The following is a 15357-nucleotide window of genomic DNA, read 5'->3' as shown; positions in this document are numbered from 1 at the left end:
GTCTCCTTAGATCCCAAAGGCTGAGTGGCAATTGAGGACGTGGCGGGCACACAGCCAGACACTGGCCTCAGCAAAGAACCCTGCTGCGTCTGCTCACCCCCCTTCTCTGACCGTACATGAATGGGGAGCAGACTTGTGCTCAGCCTTAGGGAAGGGATTTCAACTTCACTATGGGGTGCGGCTAACTTCTGTCTCAGAAATTGGAATGAAAAGATTATTGAATGTCTCTTTGGGAACAGAGTCAGTAAAAGCTGTTTTGGGTGACTGTTACCTTTGCCCCAAGGTACTCCAAGCCCTTTCTCAGGATTTAGCTTTAAGCAGTTCTCGGTGTTGGCAGGATCTGAGGAGGGAAGGGAAGGGAAGGGGTGGGTAGACTGCCTGCTGGGTCCTAACCCTTCCCCCTTATTTCATAGACCCTGGACTCAGCTCCTCATTCTCTCCCAAAGCTAAGTCTATTTTCAGGGCCCTGCTGCCTAGGTGCAGGGGAGGAGTCCAGCCCCTCATGCTCTCCTTTCTCAGTTCCGCCTGTTCTAGGATTCGCCCACCTGCTTTCATAGCCCAGAGTGGCCCACTCACTAGGAAACTAAGAAGTGAGAAATGGAGAGAGAAAACTGGGTAGCTATGGGAAGGGGCAGGACCTTGGGGACTGCAGAAGTTTTACCTCCCCTTTCAGGGATGCTGGGGAACAACGTTGCAAGGCTGAGAAAGTAGATGCCACCAGCACCAAAGCAGGTCCCTGGGGCAAGAGAGGTGAGAATGGGGGATCCAAAGTGGAGGCAGAGACAGGGATTCCTCAGTTGCCACAGCTGGTACCCTGTTCTCCCTGGGAATTCAGTAATCACATCTGGGGCCTGCCGTGGGACTGTGCCCAGCACTTGAATGGATAGACTGTGCAGGGAGGTCTTGTCCTGGAAAAGTTCCTATGGGGTCACACTTCATTTTCCTCTTAGGCTACTGCCCAGGACCCAGACCCTCAGGGAAAATCCAGAGATCAAAAAGCGGGAAGTGTCTCCACATGGTATGACCATGGGAAGCTCTTTTGTCACCAGAACCCAGCCCCTGCCTTCCCACCAAGGCTCAGGCCTGGCCTGTCCGTACTTCCGAGATGGGTGCCTCCAGCCCCCTTTGGAGACTCAGTTGCTGTTTGTCCCAGGGGTTGGAGGAAGAAGCATTCCAGAGCCCACAGGCCTCCCTCTGCCCCTCCCCGCCCCGCCAGGCCCTCAGGGCCATTCTGGGTAAGAGGTAAATGTTATACTTGTAGATAGCTTGTAAACAATTTGCCCCTTAAAAGCAGAAATGTTTCATCACTTGGATTATCTGTAAAGCCTAGACCAGCACTGTCTAATAAAAATATAAGAGCCACACAGGTAATTTTATACTTTCTACTAGTCGCATTTAAAAAGTAAGAGGAAACAGGTGAAATATTAATGTTTCACTTAACCCCAATATGTTAAATATTATTTAACAGGTAATCAATATAAATATTATTAATGGGATATTTTTGCATTCTTTTTAATACTAAGTCTCCCAAATCCAGTGTGTACTGTACACTTTCTGCACATATCCATTCAGACTGACTGTATGTCACGTGATCAGTAGCCACACACGGCTTGTGGTTCCCTACTAGACAGCTAGTTAATATGACTAGTTAACTGCAATAATCTCTTTTGCCCTTCTTCAGTGCAGATAGACATACGCAGAGAAAATGGAAAGCAGTTTCAGAAGTCAGCCCAGCACATTCTCGAAGCTTGCCCTTCACCCATGCATTGTATCTGATGATCGTGAGCCTTCACCGAGCGTTTATTGCACTTCAGGCTTCTCACTACACATCTTCCCGACCTTAGGAGATTTAGTAAATGCACTCGCATCACATTTATTTTCAATTCTCACTTGGCTAAAATATGTCACCAGAAGTAACAGGTTGTAGCTGACACATAAAACCAGATCCTGAACACTTCCCTGAACAAAACAACCAACCAAACAAATAAACAAACAAAAAGATCAAATGAATCCTCTCCTCCTCAGTCTGCAAGACATCATACAGCTCCTAGTTATGGTTTCAGCAGAAGAATTATTAATTTAAAGAGAAAAAAGATGTTTTTCAGAAAGCAAATAATTAAACAATTCTGCTCCCTTTCATGTCAATCTCATCTGAAGCTGTCATCTGAACTGGGACTTAGTTTGCCGAAAAGATAACCCTATTGATGATCAAAGGGAAAGACTGGTTCCATTAGCCAAGTTGGCTGTACTGTGGCCTTCAAAATAAAGGGAGAAATGTATTTTAGAAGGATCTGAGTAACCCACTTTACTCATAACACTTTGTATTATATTGCTTGTTGTCTGCTTCAACTTACCCTCTATCTGAGTATTTTAGTCGAAGCACTACCAAAGTGGATGACATGTCCAGAGAAAGAGCTGGAGTCACTGAATGGTTGCTGCAAATGCATCTCCTTTTACACTGGAAAGTCGGCTGCGAATTCATGTGAGAACACATTCAAGGGTAGGGTACTTAAATCACAGCAGTCCTTGTATCAGGAGGACTAAGCCCATTCAGTTTGCTCATTCAGGACTGGGCCAGTCTTTAGGGTCAAACATTTTCATTTCTTTTCTCTCTTGAAGTTTTCTGTACTGCCTCTGGCATCTCAATTCAAAACATGTTTCATAAAGTTTGTGATAGAAAGAAACACCTTAAGGGAATTAAAGGTTTGAAATATGAGAAGTCATCTATCATCATTTCTTAATCCTCTAAGAGCTATATAGGAGAATGAGAATGATCTTTAAATCAGTTTCTTGTTAGAGTTTCCCCATTTTCCTCATCAAGTCCCAAAAGAGTAGGCAAATGTATTACCAGAAAAAAAACCCAATAAGCTAATACAAATGCCTTTAAAATATTCTTTTCTTCATTCTAAATCACCCAAATTCTATTATCAGGGTTAAAATTTAGCACCCAATGACACAATTTACTTCAAACTGTAATAACAAACGAGCATGCATAGTGTTGAAAATAAAGGAGCATGAATTGCTACCACTATATACGGTTCATTACTGATGTTAGAGATTGTAAGACCCTTTCAAACTTTATTTTTAGGTATAGTTGTGAACCTGTAAACATTCCCCAAAACTACCTCATGCTGGAACTAACTTTTTGTATGGTTTTCTTAAAATGCTGAATCATTTGTATTTTGTTTGAAAATACTGTTCATGAAGCCAAATTGATTTGTATTCTTCTAGCTCTCATTTATAATGCAATGAGAGCTAGAAGACCCCAAAAGAGGGGCCAAAAAGACAAACTAATGGAAGGTGCAACTATTGTCACTAGGAAGGGACAGCATTGAGTTTGTCTTACAATGACCGAGATGGTGGCTTATCTTAAAAGGAAGCAGAAGAAAAAACATGGAACAGCTTTTCTTAAATCAATTTAAAATAGGGAAAGCTATTCTTTGTATAATACAAAGAATACGTAGAATAAAAATATTAATAAAATTAACTGTATTATTTTTTAATTCTTTATGACAAAAGCTATCATAAACAAAGGAAAATAAGGCAAGCAACAAACTGGGAGAAAATGTATGCGACCTGTATACCAGACACAGGAGTAATCTGTTCTGCATAAAGCTACTACAAATGAATAAAAATTAAGAGCACAATGTAAAAATGGGCAAAGGATAGAAAAAAACAGTTCACAAAATAAAAAATATAAATAGCTGTTAAACATTTTAAAATACTAGTAATAATACTAAAAATAAGACTAATAAAAGTTTAACTACACTGAGACAGCGTTATTAACTACTAAACTAAATTTTAATCTAAATGATTTAAAATGCACTCTGTTAGCAAAGGCATGGAGGAAAGAATCACTCCCATACATTAGTGCAAAAAATTCAAATTTATACAAACAACAAAAAGAACATCTTGGTAATGTATATCAAAATTACAAATTACATTGATATTTATCCAATAGATATGATTGGCACGCCATAACTAAATTATTCAAACATAAATTGAAAGAAGCTCTTAGGTGCATTGTTAAGTGAAAAGAGCCAAGTAAACAATGTTAACGTTTGTTTTAATGGGGTTGAGAAGAAGAAAGCTAACCAAATTTGATTATATGTGCTATACATACCTGTGGAAAGGTACATAAGAAATTCACAGCACTAGTTGATTTCAGAGACTGAGGTGCTAGGTGCTTGGGGAAAAGAGGTTTTTCCTGATGTGCCCTTTTGTACTTTTAGAGTAAGAATCCTATAAATGTAATATTTATTCAAAAGTAAACCTTAAGCCCTGACTGGTGTGGCTTGGTTGGTTGGGCGTTGTCCCGCAAAGTGAAAGGTCGCCAGTTTGATTCCTGGTCAGTGCACATGCCAGGGTTACTGGCTCAGTCCCCATTGGGGCACATGAGAGGGGCAAACGATTGATGTTTCTGTCTCACATCCATGTTTCTCTCCCTCTTTGTCCCTCACTTTCCCTCTTTCTAAAAATAAATTAATATCCCTGGTTATTGTGACTCAGTGGATTGAGTGCCAACCTGTGAACCAAAGGGTCACCAGTTTGATTCCCAGGAAGGGCTCATGCCTGGGTTTCAGGCTAGGTCCCCAGAAGGGGGTATGCAGGAGGCAACCACACATTGATGTTTCTCTCCCTCTCTTTCTCCCTCCCTAAAAATAAATAAATAAAATCTTTAAGTAAATAAAAATAAATTAATACAATATTTTAAATAAATAAATAAATATTAAAATTAAAACATAAAGGAAAAAAGTTATTTTGCTTTAACCCAAAATGTCCAAATTAAAATTCACTACATTATTTTTATTATGATTTTAGTTTTTCTTTGTAAATTACTGGATCCAAATTAGTACACAGTTGTGTTCAATTGACACTTGCCTGTAAGAGACATTAAACTTTTATTCCTTAGTAAAAGTTCTGCAACATTTTACTCTCATGTTACTTGTGATTTCAAAAAGTTAATCACATACACACACCCACCATTCCCACCCAGAAATTAGGGGAAATGTCTATTTAATCACTTAAAAAAGGGTCTTTTAAGAATGCATTTTTACTATTTAAATGATGGTGTTATGCATACTGAGGTGGGTACCTTGCATTGAGAGTATACTCTGGATGCGCCAAAGTTGTGGGTTCGAGCCCCAGGCAGGGCACATATGAGAATCAACCAATGAATGCATCGATAACTGCAACAACAAATCAATCTCTCTTCTCCTCTCTCTGCCCTTCCCTCTCTTTCTCAAATCAATAAATTTAAAATTTTTATAATATACATTATATTTTTGCTCTGCCTTTCATTCGAATATCCCAACCCTTCTTCTTTTACACATTAAAAAAAATAATAAAAGATCACTTAGATAGAGTCATGAGCTCAAGATCACTCAGGCTGGGATATGAACTCAGGTTTCCCTGACTCCAGAGTCCAGACTCTATTCTTCTGACCACATCATCTTTGAAAAATAAACAAGGAAAGCAGTAACAGATGCTCTTATTTTTCATCTGAAATGGAGCATGGAACGGTAGTCCTTGCTTTAAGATGAAAGTATCCTCGATTCTTATCAGAGTATTTATAAATTCACATCACGGCCTGCAATAACTAGAACCTAAAGCACCAGAAAGGATACTTTGAGATTTTAACTTTGGAGTATAAACACACACACTCCTGTGTGCACACATGCGCACACACACTTACCAGCATCCTGTCAAGGTGATGAGAGCGGCGGTACACGTTACCAGTGGTAAACAGGACAGGGCTTGGAGTTAAACTTACCAAGATCAGGGAGTTGGCTCTGTTACCACTTCATACAAGCTGGGTGATCTTGCAAATTTTGCTCACCCCCTCCAAGTCCTATTGTCCTCACTTATAAGGTGGGAATAATAATAGCACTTACCTCATAGGACAGTTCTGGGGAGTAAATAAGGTAATGTATGCACCTTAAAGATACATGATGCTATTTGTCAGTTGTATCTCAATTTGTAAAAAGGTAATAAACGTGAAGCATTTTGCTCAGTGCCTGGCACATAGCTAATGCTCACATAAGTAGCTGCACTCCTGTTGCTGCTCTTGTTGCTGCTGCTGCTGGCCAGACTAACTGATAAAAGCAACCCCAAATGATTAATGCTGGGACCTTGGGCTACCTTGGACAAAGAGAAGGGAGGGGGAGGATGTATCGGGAAGGAGGTGACGAGTACTAGGGAGTATTCCCTGGTATGGGTGCAGAATATCTATTTAATTCTTGAAGATAATTTTAACAAAGATGACATCCCCCTATTGGATGGCCACACCATTCATGTTACAGCTTTTCCCCAGCCAGAGTTTGAAAACTTTAAGTTGGCAAACAATTTAAAATCAGCACCAAGGCTATTTTCTTCTGGCAGGGTGTGAAGAGAACCAAGAGGCAAAGAACAATTATTGAGCATCTACCAGGGACCCTAACTTTGCAAGCCTGAGGAGGCAGTTTGGAGAGACAGGGTAGAAATATAGAAAAAGTGTGAGCCTTGTATCTGCTTTAAGTACACACACATGTACACATCTCTAAATCCATGCAACCAAAAACATGCAAACCAAATACATAAAAACAACGAAGAGCTTCTCTGTGGATTTTACCTGGTTAGGAAAATATTTTCATCATGAAGATGATACAGGCTCCATTATAGAATGAAGAATAACACGGGGAGACAGGAGAACCAAGAGCTGTGTGGTCTACTCAGTTTGCTTCTGCAAGCATTTAGTGAACCTTGTAAAATGTTTGTATACGTGTGAAGAATTTTTCTCACATGTATACGTGTTGCCTCTACTTTTAAGTCAAGGGTTTAATTACTGTGTCTTTAATATTTTCAGTGCACAATATTGTACTCCCAAAATTGACATAAAAATACTTCTTTGACTGACTGCTGTATTATTTGACAGTTCCCAGGTTAGAAAACAATAATAATAATTTGGTGCAGATGACCACATCCCTGTCTGTTGTCTGGAAGGTTGCCTCCCCTCAGAACAGTGCAGCAATAGTACCGTGTGCCTTTGAAAATGTGCCCTATGAGCTTCTCGGGGAATGCAGGGGTATGGACGGGGATCAGAAGGATCTCTTCCAACCTGCAAACCCAGCCTCAAACAGAGCCTCTACCTTGATTCTGAGGTCTTAGCCTCATAAAACTCAGTTATTATTCAAAACTTCTTAAATCTATCTTATTTCTGGCGGAATCAGCCTCAGCGCCTCTCCATCTACATAGATAATCCCCATCCAAATCAAGAGCCAGTTCACCCCCTTCTCCCTCGGAAAACCCACTCCTGCCTGGAGGGATGGGCGCCCTCGTGATAGCAGAGGCACCACTCTTGGGGGCTTTGGGCGTAGGCTAAATACCGCATTAATACCTTTCATCTTTTTTCATCGCCATGTTGTGTTTTTCCAAGGAGGATATACATCACTTTTTCTATAGGTAATATACTCACATAATTCAAAACTCAAAAACTATAAAAATTATAGAATGAAAAACCTCCCCTATCCCTCCCATATCCCTCCATTCTCCCTTTGGGGATGAACACTGCTACCACACTCTAGGTATCCTTTCAAAGATGTTTTAAGCATATACAGACTATACACACACACTATATACTTGTGTGTATAGTATATATATATACACACATGTATATAGTGTATATATAAGCATATACAGACTATATATACCATATACATGTGTATATATTATATATAGCATACATAGTATAGTATATGTAGTATTATATATAGTATATACAGTATAGTATGCATAGTATATGGTGTATATAGTATATATACATATGCGTGTATACATACAGACTGTATAGTATATGTGTACTATGTATACTATATATACCCTATATAGTATATATGATATATACTTATAGTCTGTATACACACATGTATACTATATATACTGTACATAATACTACATATACACTATACTATATATGGGATATATGCTATATATATACTACACTATATATACTATATATAATATACACACACATAAACAAAGAGATTTACACATGAAATCTATGTCTGTATCCTCACACCTTCACATCCTTTCTCCTTTTTATACAAGGGTTAGCATACTACATATTCTTTTTTTTCTTTTCTTTTTTTCTAAATGTTGCGTTCTCAGTTAGACTTGAAAACACTTTAAAACAAGTCCTTGGCAACATCCAAATTATTCTTAGTGACTTAGACATGTGTCTGGCAATAGTCTTGGGACCAGAAGGTCATGTAAAAAGCCACCTTGGCGTACTAGATATTCTTTTGCACCTTGGTTTTTTTTAGTTAATAACTTTGGGGAGGGGTTGCATGTTCTAACAGTTGTGGCTATATTATGATTTATTTACCTAGTCCTCTTTGATGGTAGGATATTTAGGATGTTTCCAATCTTTTACTACTATAAACAATAATACAATGAATAAGTGCAATAAGTAACCACACATATTATTTTTCCTACGGGCAAGTATACCTGTAGAAATTCTTAGACAAAGATTTCCCAGATCAAGTTTGTAATTTTGATGGTCTCTGCCAAACTGTGCTCCACAGAGGTGTGATCAGTTCATACTTCTCTCTGTGGCATATCAGGGAGCCTCAGGTGACTGTCATGCAAATGACCGAAGGACAGCATTGTGGTTTTTAGTATGTCTGTTACCTACTGAGAGTCTCAGCTATTCTATTTGCAAAGTGGGGATAATGTCATTCACCTCGGAGACCTCTTATGGGGACTGTTTCATAAGAAACATATTTAAAAGAGTTTTGAAAACTGAACAGCAGGACAAACACCTCAATTGTTATTAAGGATGATAGCTTCTAGCACTTTGTGATGGGCATTCTATTATAACCTTTAATATATTCTCTTTAATCTACTCTGCAGAGTAAATACAATTAGTTTAGCTTTACACTTCAAGAAACTGAAGCTCAGAGAAGCGACTTACAAGATTACACATCTGGTAAGTGGCAAAAGAGTTCTTCAGACCCTAACTTGCACAAGTTCAAAGGCTGGGCTCTTTCCATTGAGACTGATTTCAACTTACAATGAAAGTAAATAAGCTACTAGTATTGCGTTAATTTTTATAAAATTTTATGTAAATCATCTATCAAATATAGAACATAGTTTATTTGCAGGGTTCTGAGATTACTATTAGTAGAGTGAATCTGGACTAGAATTTCGAAATGTAGCTATGCTCTTGTTATTAAGTGCTTTGAGAGACACTCAGACGACTTTATTTTTACTTTTGAGGACAATGAGGTGAGCATAGGAGCCATTGAAGGTGTTTTGAGCAGAGACGGAAATTTAGAAAATTTCATGCCAAGTCACTATGCAGGAGGAATTAGAGGGAAGGTACTAGTAAGTCCAGAAAGTAAATCATTGCTGAGTCCATTCAGCCATTTGGCCAATAAACCACCATTCATTCATTCATTCAACAAATAGTATTAGTCATTTGTACAGATGCAGGCGTGGCAGTAGCAGGTCACAGATGACGACACATGGTCTCTGATTTGAGACCTTGGCGCCTCCTGACAAGGGCGTGCCCTTGCAGCTCCCGGTGTCATTGCCCCTCTGTGGCCCCTCCCACCCTTTCTTCCCGGGGCCTGAGTGATGGCTCACTCTGCACACATGATTGCTCGTCCCTGCCTAAAATCCTTTGGTAGTATTTATGTATATTTCACCACAATAATTTTTTTTCTTAAATCCTTGGTAGCCTCTCAGTGCTCTAAACTCTTTAACATGCTGCATTCTCTCCCAGCCCAGAGCCTTAGTATATGCTACCCTCTCTGCCAGGAACATTTACTACTCCAGCCACATCTTGCTCCAACACTGGCTTATTTCTGTACAATTGTCAGTGGAAACAAATCACCTCCTCCCGGAAACCACCCCTACTGCCTGCAGGTGTGTTAGGTGCCCTGCCTCTGTGCTACCATATAGCTCTGGTATCATAGTATTTTTCTCACTGTTGTTTCACAACTGCCTCTTTAGTCCCTTTTCTCTCTCAGTAGAATAAACTTCATACTCTACCTAAGGAGGACCAATTACACCCCATACATCCATTTCAACATCTGGCACATGGTAAGATCTTAAAAATTGACTAACTTACTGAATATCAAATGGGGCGGAAATCCTAGTTGGCAATAGTGAGGATGGCTGGTTACCCAATAACAATTGTAAGGAGGGTGGTTGCTATGACAACCATAAGCTTATTAAGCACCACAAGCCTCAACTGCACCAGAAAAGTCCAGATTGAAGCAGGTTCAAGAGCTTTAGGCTTCGACTGCCTGGTCTACATAGTTCTTTGTATTTTTTTAGGATTCTAGAGCATTAAGGCTGGTAGAGCCTTTGAGTTTTTCCCCTTTTTGTGTTACTTGTGCAAATAAGTTCCAGGGAAAGTAAGCAATTTGTCCAAAATCACACTGTAAATTAGTGGCAAAGCTGAGGCTAGAAAACCCAAATAATTCCACACCCAGTTGTGTTAATATTTAGTGACTCCCAACAGTGTATCAGTCACAGGCAGGTTTGCAGAATTTCTCCTTAGGCTGAATTTTTCATGTTATTTACTCGAAACCTCATGCATATATCCAGTTACTCATTCACTCCTTCAATCAGTGTTTTAATGTTACTACGTATATTGCACTACTAAATGCTGCACAACACAGGAAACTGTCTAGCACAGGCTCCTTGGTCCTCGTGTGAGTTTGGCTGTAGAGTGAGAGAAACTGGACAATGCACAATGACAAGGTATTGCCCTGTAGATTACTTGCTGTTCACAGTGCAATCAGGCTGTCACCACTCACACCCCACAGTCAGTCTCAGCATCCCTAACAGCAGGACAACCAGTGTCACGCGGGCCCCGATGGCAATGCTATGCGAAGTATACGCCAGCACCCATAAAGTATTCCTGCCAAATGTTTCACCTGAATCCAGTCAGGTCTGACCCAACCTCAAGCTACAGGAAATACAAAGGACAGAACAACAATCTAAAACTACATGGCATGAAAGCCGTCGGACGGATCCGGGGTGGTCAGTGTTCTGAGGGACAGCTCCTTCCTTCCTTCCTTCCTTCCTTCCTTCCTTCCTTCCTTCCTTCCTTCCTTCCTTCCTTCCTTCCTTCCTTCCTTCCTTCCTTCCTTCCTTCCTTCCTTCCTTCCTTCCTTCCTTCCTTCCTTCCTTCCTTCCTTCCTTCCTTCCTTCCTTCCTTCCTTCCTCCCTCCCTCCCTCCCTTCCTTCTTTAAGGCAATGCCATGAGAAATGTGACATAAAGTAAACGCTGGTGACTTCCGTGACAACATCAAATGCTATGTATCGTCCTTGATGGAATGTCGCTTCAGACATACCAACCATAAGCATACTTTTAGAGAAATGGAAAAACTTGAATATGGATGATGTATTAAATGATATTGAGGAATCGTTGTTAATTTTGTTAGATGTGATAATGGCATTAAGGTTATATAGAAAAATATCCTTCTGTTTTTTTAAAAAACATGCCCCCTTTAAATTTTTTTAAAAGTTTAATCTTTATTGTATTTTTTCCATTACCGTTTAGTACCCCGATACACCCCTCTCCTCCAAAAAGGTGTATTCTTGAGTAATTAGGGTGAAACATTTACTTCAAACTTCAGCGGAGGGTAAGAAATAAATATGACAAAAGGGTAAATGTTAGTGGTTGATACTTGGAAGTTTCTTATACTATTTTCTGTATTTCTCTATTTGTTGAAAATTTCCCTAGTAAAAAGAGAAAGGTAAGAGTGAAAACGCCATCCGACCATAACAAGAAAGCAGAACAACGGTAAAAGTCAGAGTGGACTCACTACCCCGTGTCCCTAAAGCAACATTGAACCGCAGGCCAAGCTCTCTGGGAGGCCACTGGAAAAGAAGACCTCTTGGCAAAGAGAACTTCCTGGGGGAGGGGAACTGGAAGGAGTGAAACGGAAACACGTGCTGGCAGAGCCACGGGTCAGCAAGCCCCACAGAGCTGGGTCAGCTCCAGTTTAAAGACACACTGACCTCTGTCCTCCCCCCGTGGGCTGCAGGAGGAGCCACCCAGTCTAACCCCCTGAGATGTTGAGCCTCATTGTCTAACTTGACAGTAACAGTTCACTCACTGATGAGCTCGGAGCCTGACCTCCCACCATGCACCCCTATAAGCTCCCAGCCAAATAATCAAAGGGAACTGCAAGCATAAAGAGATGCTCACTGACAAAGAAACGACCTCCACCTACTTGTTGCACCAGTTCGGGGGTCACCTCAGCCCAACCCAGTTAGTACTTTCTGGAGAGATGCTGCGAGACCCCTGCCTGTTTTCTGGAGAGATGCTGTGAGACCCCCACCTGTCCCAACAGCAGGCACTAGGTCTAGCCCCAGCAACCCCCCACCAGGAGCCTCTGAAAGCCGGAGGGGCATGTTTTCTCTCAAGCTCAACATTGCCCGTTTTTACTAGCCCTTGTCCCTGAAGAACAAATCTAGGGAGCCCACATCAAACAAAACAACAGCAGAATGGGTGATGTTGCCATTTATATGCTCTGACTAATGCAGTTCCTGATTTCCCTTCCAAATTAAATGCATTTCGCTTAGTACATTTTCAACAGACGTTACTCATCTGCTCGATTAATGAGTTTGCTGTGAAAGCGTACTTTGGTAGCAATTTGAAACAAAAGGACCTTAACGTGACTGAGGCTTTGCTTCCCCTTCTCTCTCCATCTTAGCCTCTCCTCCTCCCCCCCTCCCCAGGGCACCTACTTCACTGAAACGAGGACCAGGAAGCTGGAATTGGCTGAGGGTTCTCTTCTGTGTCACTATACTACATTAGGAATAAAACCTTCCACTTAAACACTTAAATGAAAACATCGAGAAACTAATTTACTATTTGCAATCACATGATTTAAGCCGAAGCTGCCTTAATTTCCTTCCCATTTTGCTTCATATTCGATGTGAGCGCACACTAGATTGGTCTATGAAAAGGCTGTCTTCGAATCACAACACTTAAGACCTCTTTCATTTTCTTTTTGATTAAATAATTGAAATTCCTGTCAGGGCCTGCACTTTACTGAGGCACAGATTTGGTGTGTGAGGATAAAGACTGCTTTTTGTTTGCTGCGTGGGTCTTAAAAGCCAGCAGGCTTTACTTCATTGAGGGGCAGAGAAAATGGACCCATGCTATTCACCCATTTCACAGAAATTTCCTGTGCCCATTAAACAATCGCTTGAGACAAGGCACGGAAAGTGCCTCCTCTCATTTGACCATCTTCATTCACCTGGAGACCTCTGCCTGCTGCAAAGAGCTCAGCTACCCAATGCCAACTGCTTCCATTAGGAAAATTAAGACAGAGCCCACATGCAAATGTATGCATGAAAACAAAACACACAGACACCAAAAAGAAATAGTTAGTCACAGAACCCTTCATTCGCTTCAGCTACAGAAACCTGAGGTCATTTACATTCTGTGAGGGGCTGTGGCAACAGCACGGCCCAGCGTGGCCATGGGCCTCTGGGCTCTTTGAGGTTGAAGGGGGAGATCCTCACTGGAAAGGCAGGCTGAACCTCCTTTCCCCAACACCGTCACCTGAGGGGCCGGTGGCCGGCCAGCGGCAGGCGCTCTGTGGCTCCGTTCTTCGACACTGGACTCTGTAACACAGGCACAGACTCATTTTGGAATGTGCACCTGAGTTTAAATACAGATCACTCAGCCTTGTTTATCAGTCCAATCCTGAGATATGTCTGGCTGCTCATCATGGCTCCACCCAGCTGTGTGCCCTTGGGAACATTACCCGTGACCTTGTAGTCTCGGCCTCGTGTATAAAATGGGGATATAAGTAAACTGCCCCTCCCTCCTTACAGGACCATTGGAAGCGTTAAATGAGACACTGCCTGGAAAATGGAAGTGAGTCTGGCATGTGGTACCTGCTGAATAAGTTCAGTCAGTACCATTACCTGCTCATGCGGCTTTAGATGGTGCCGACATCTGGACGGTGGCCACCTTCCCTCACATAACGTCCTTTCAGAGGATGGTCTTACCCACATTTCACCCAGTAAAAAACAAAGAAAGAAAAACCCACGTTTGGGTACAGGAGCAGAGCCACATGCTATACACACATATGCATATGCACCCACACACATGCACCCACACACAAGTACGACTTGTGTGTGTGCACACACAGCTTAATTTTATAGCAGGAAATGGCCTTAAAGGATATCAGGTCCAACCTCCGCCCAAATTAAGCCTCCCACTGAGACAGTCACATATGAAGCCTCAGTTTACTTTGGGGGTAACCTCTACAACTGACCCCTATTCTGACCTCTGGAGTCACATGGAAGAAAGCTCACTGCTACAGAGAAGTCTTTCCAATACTTTTTTAATTCAAAACATTTTTAAAAAGCTCTCCTGCTTTCTCTGAGTGTCCTCTTCCAAGCCTGTCCGCCCCAGAGCCCGTGCTGCCCCTCGTGACACACCTCGTGAACCCTCTCACCGCCTGGAGCTCTGACTTCACAAGGGTGCCTGCCTTGCATGACACATAAACCTGCAAACAGGACCCGAATGATGCTGGCTAGAGACACAGGTTGTACTGACAGCAGAAACTACGCTAGTCACGTGTATGGACAAATATGTTAAATAGCACCATAAATGCTGTGCAGAAAAGATCGCCTCTTCAGCATGCTCACTGCAGTTAACACCACTGTACTGCACCTTTGAAAAGTTGCTGAGAGGTCTCATCTCTAAAAGTTCTCGCCACAGGAAAAAAGGACGTGTGACTATGTGAGGTGATGCGCGTTGTTGGTTTACCGTGGTGACCATCTCACAGCATATGCGGATGTCGAATCATTGTGTGGTACACCGGCAATGAATAAACGTTGTAGTGAGTTATATCTCAGTGTAAAAATCACTTTAAAATCCTACACATTGAAAAGAAAAGATCACCTCTTAGTGGTGCCTGTTGGAGACGATGCGTGTTGGCTCATTACATTCGACCACAGCTTTTAGGATTATTCATTTTGTTCTCAGTGGTTATGGGCTAAGAGGCCACATATTTGTTTTCACCTTAGTGTAAGGAATTTAAAAAAATACTACTCCCTCAAAAATTTCTTGACTCTTCTCAGTGCTGAACACAAAGGTCTTGGCATTGTACCGTCACCCAGGCCCCTGCTTCATGGCGAGAGCACAAGTGACTGAGAACAAATCCACAGATAGTGAAGAAGGTGAAAGGAGACTTAACGTGGTGAGATTTCCACCGAGGAAGCCTTCCGTGGGTAGCGCGAGGGCATTTGGACAGGGAGAGGAGCGCCCCCTGATGGTAGCCACCAGGAATGGGGCGAGTGTGGCCCTGCTTGGAGGCTGCAGGAGGGATGGCCCTG

This window comes from Artibeus jamaicensis, unplaced genomic scaffold (assembly GCF_021234435.1).
Source record: "Artibeus jamaicensis isolate MK-2021 breed Jamaican fruit bat unplaced genomic scaffold, CSHL_Jam_final scaffold_660, whole genome shotgun sequence".
In the NCBI taxonomy this organism is placed as follows: domain Eukaryota; kingdom Metazoa; phylum Chordata; class Mammalia; order Chiroptera; family Phyllostomidae; genus Artibeus; species Artibeus jamaicensis.
The sequence above is the reverse complement of the archived record's forward strand: the minus strand, read 5'-3'. Positions refer to the sequence as shown.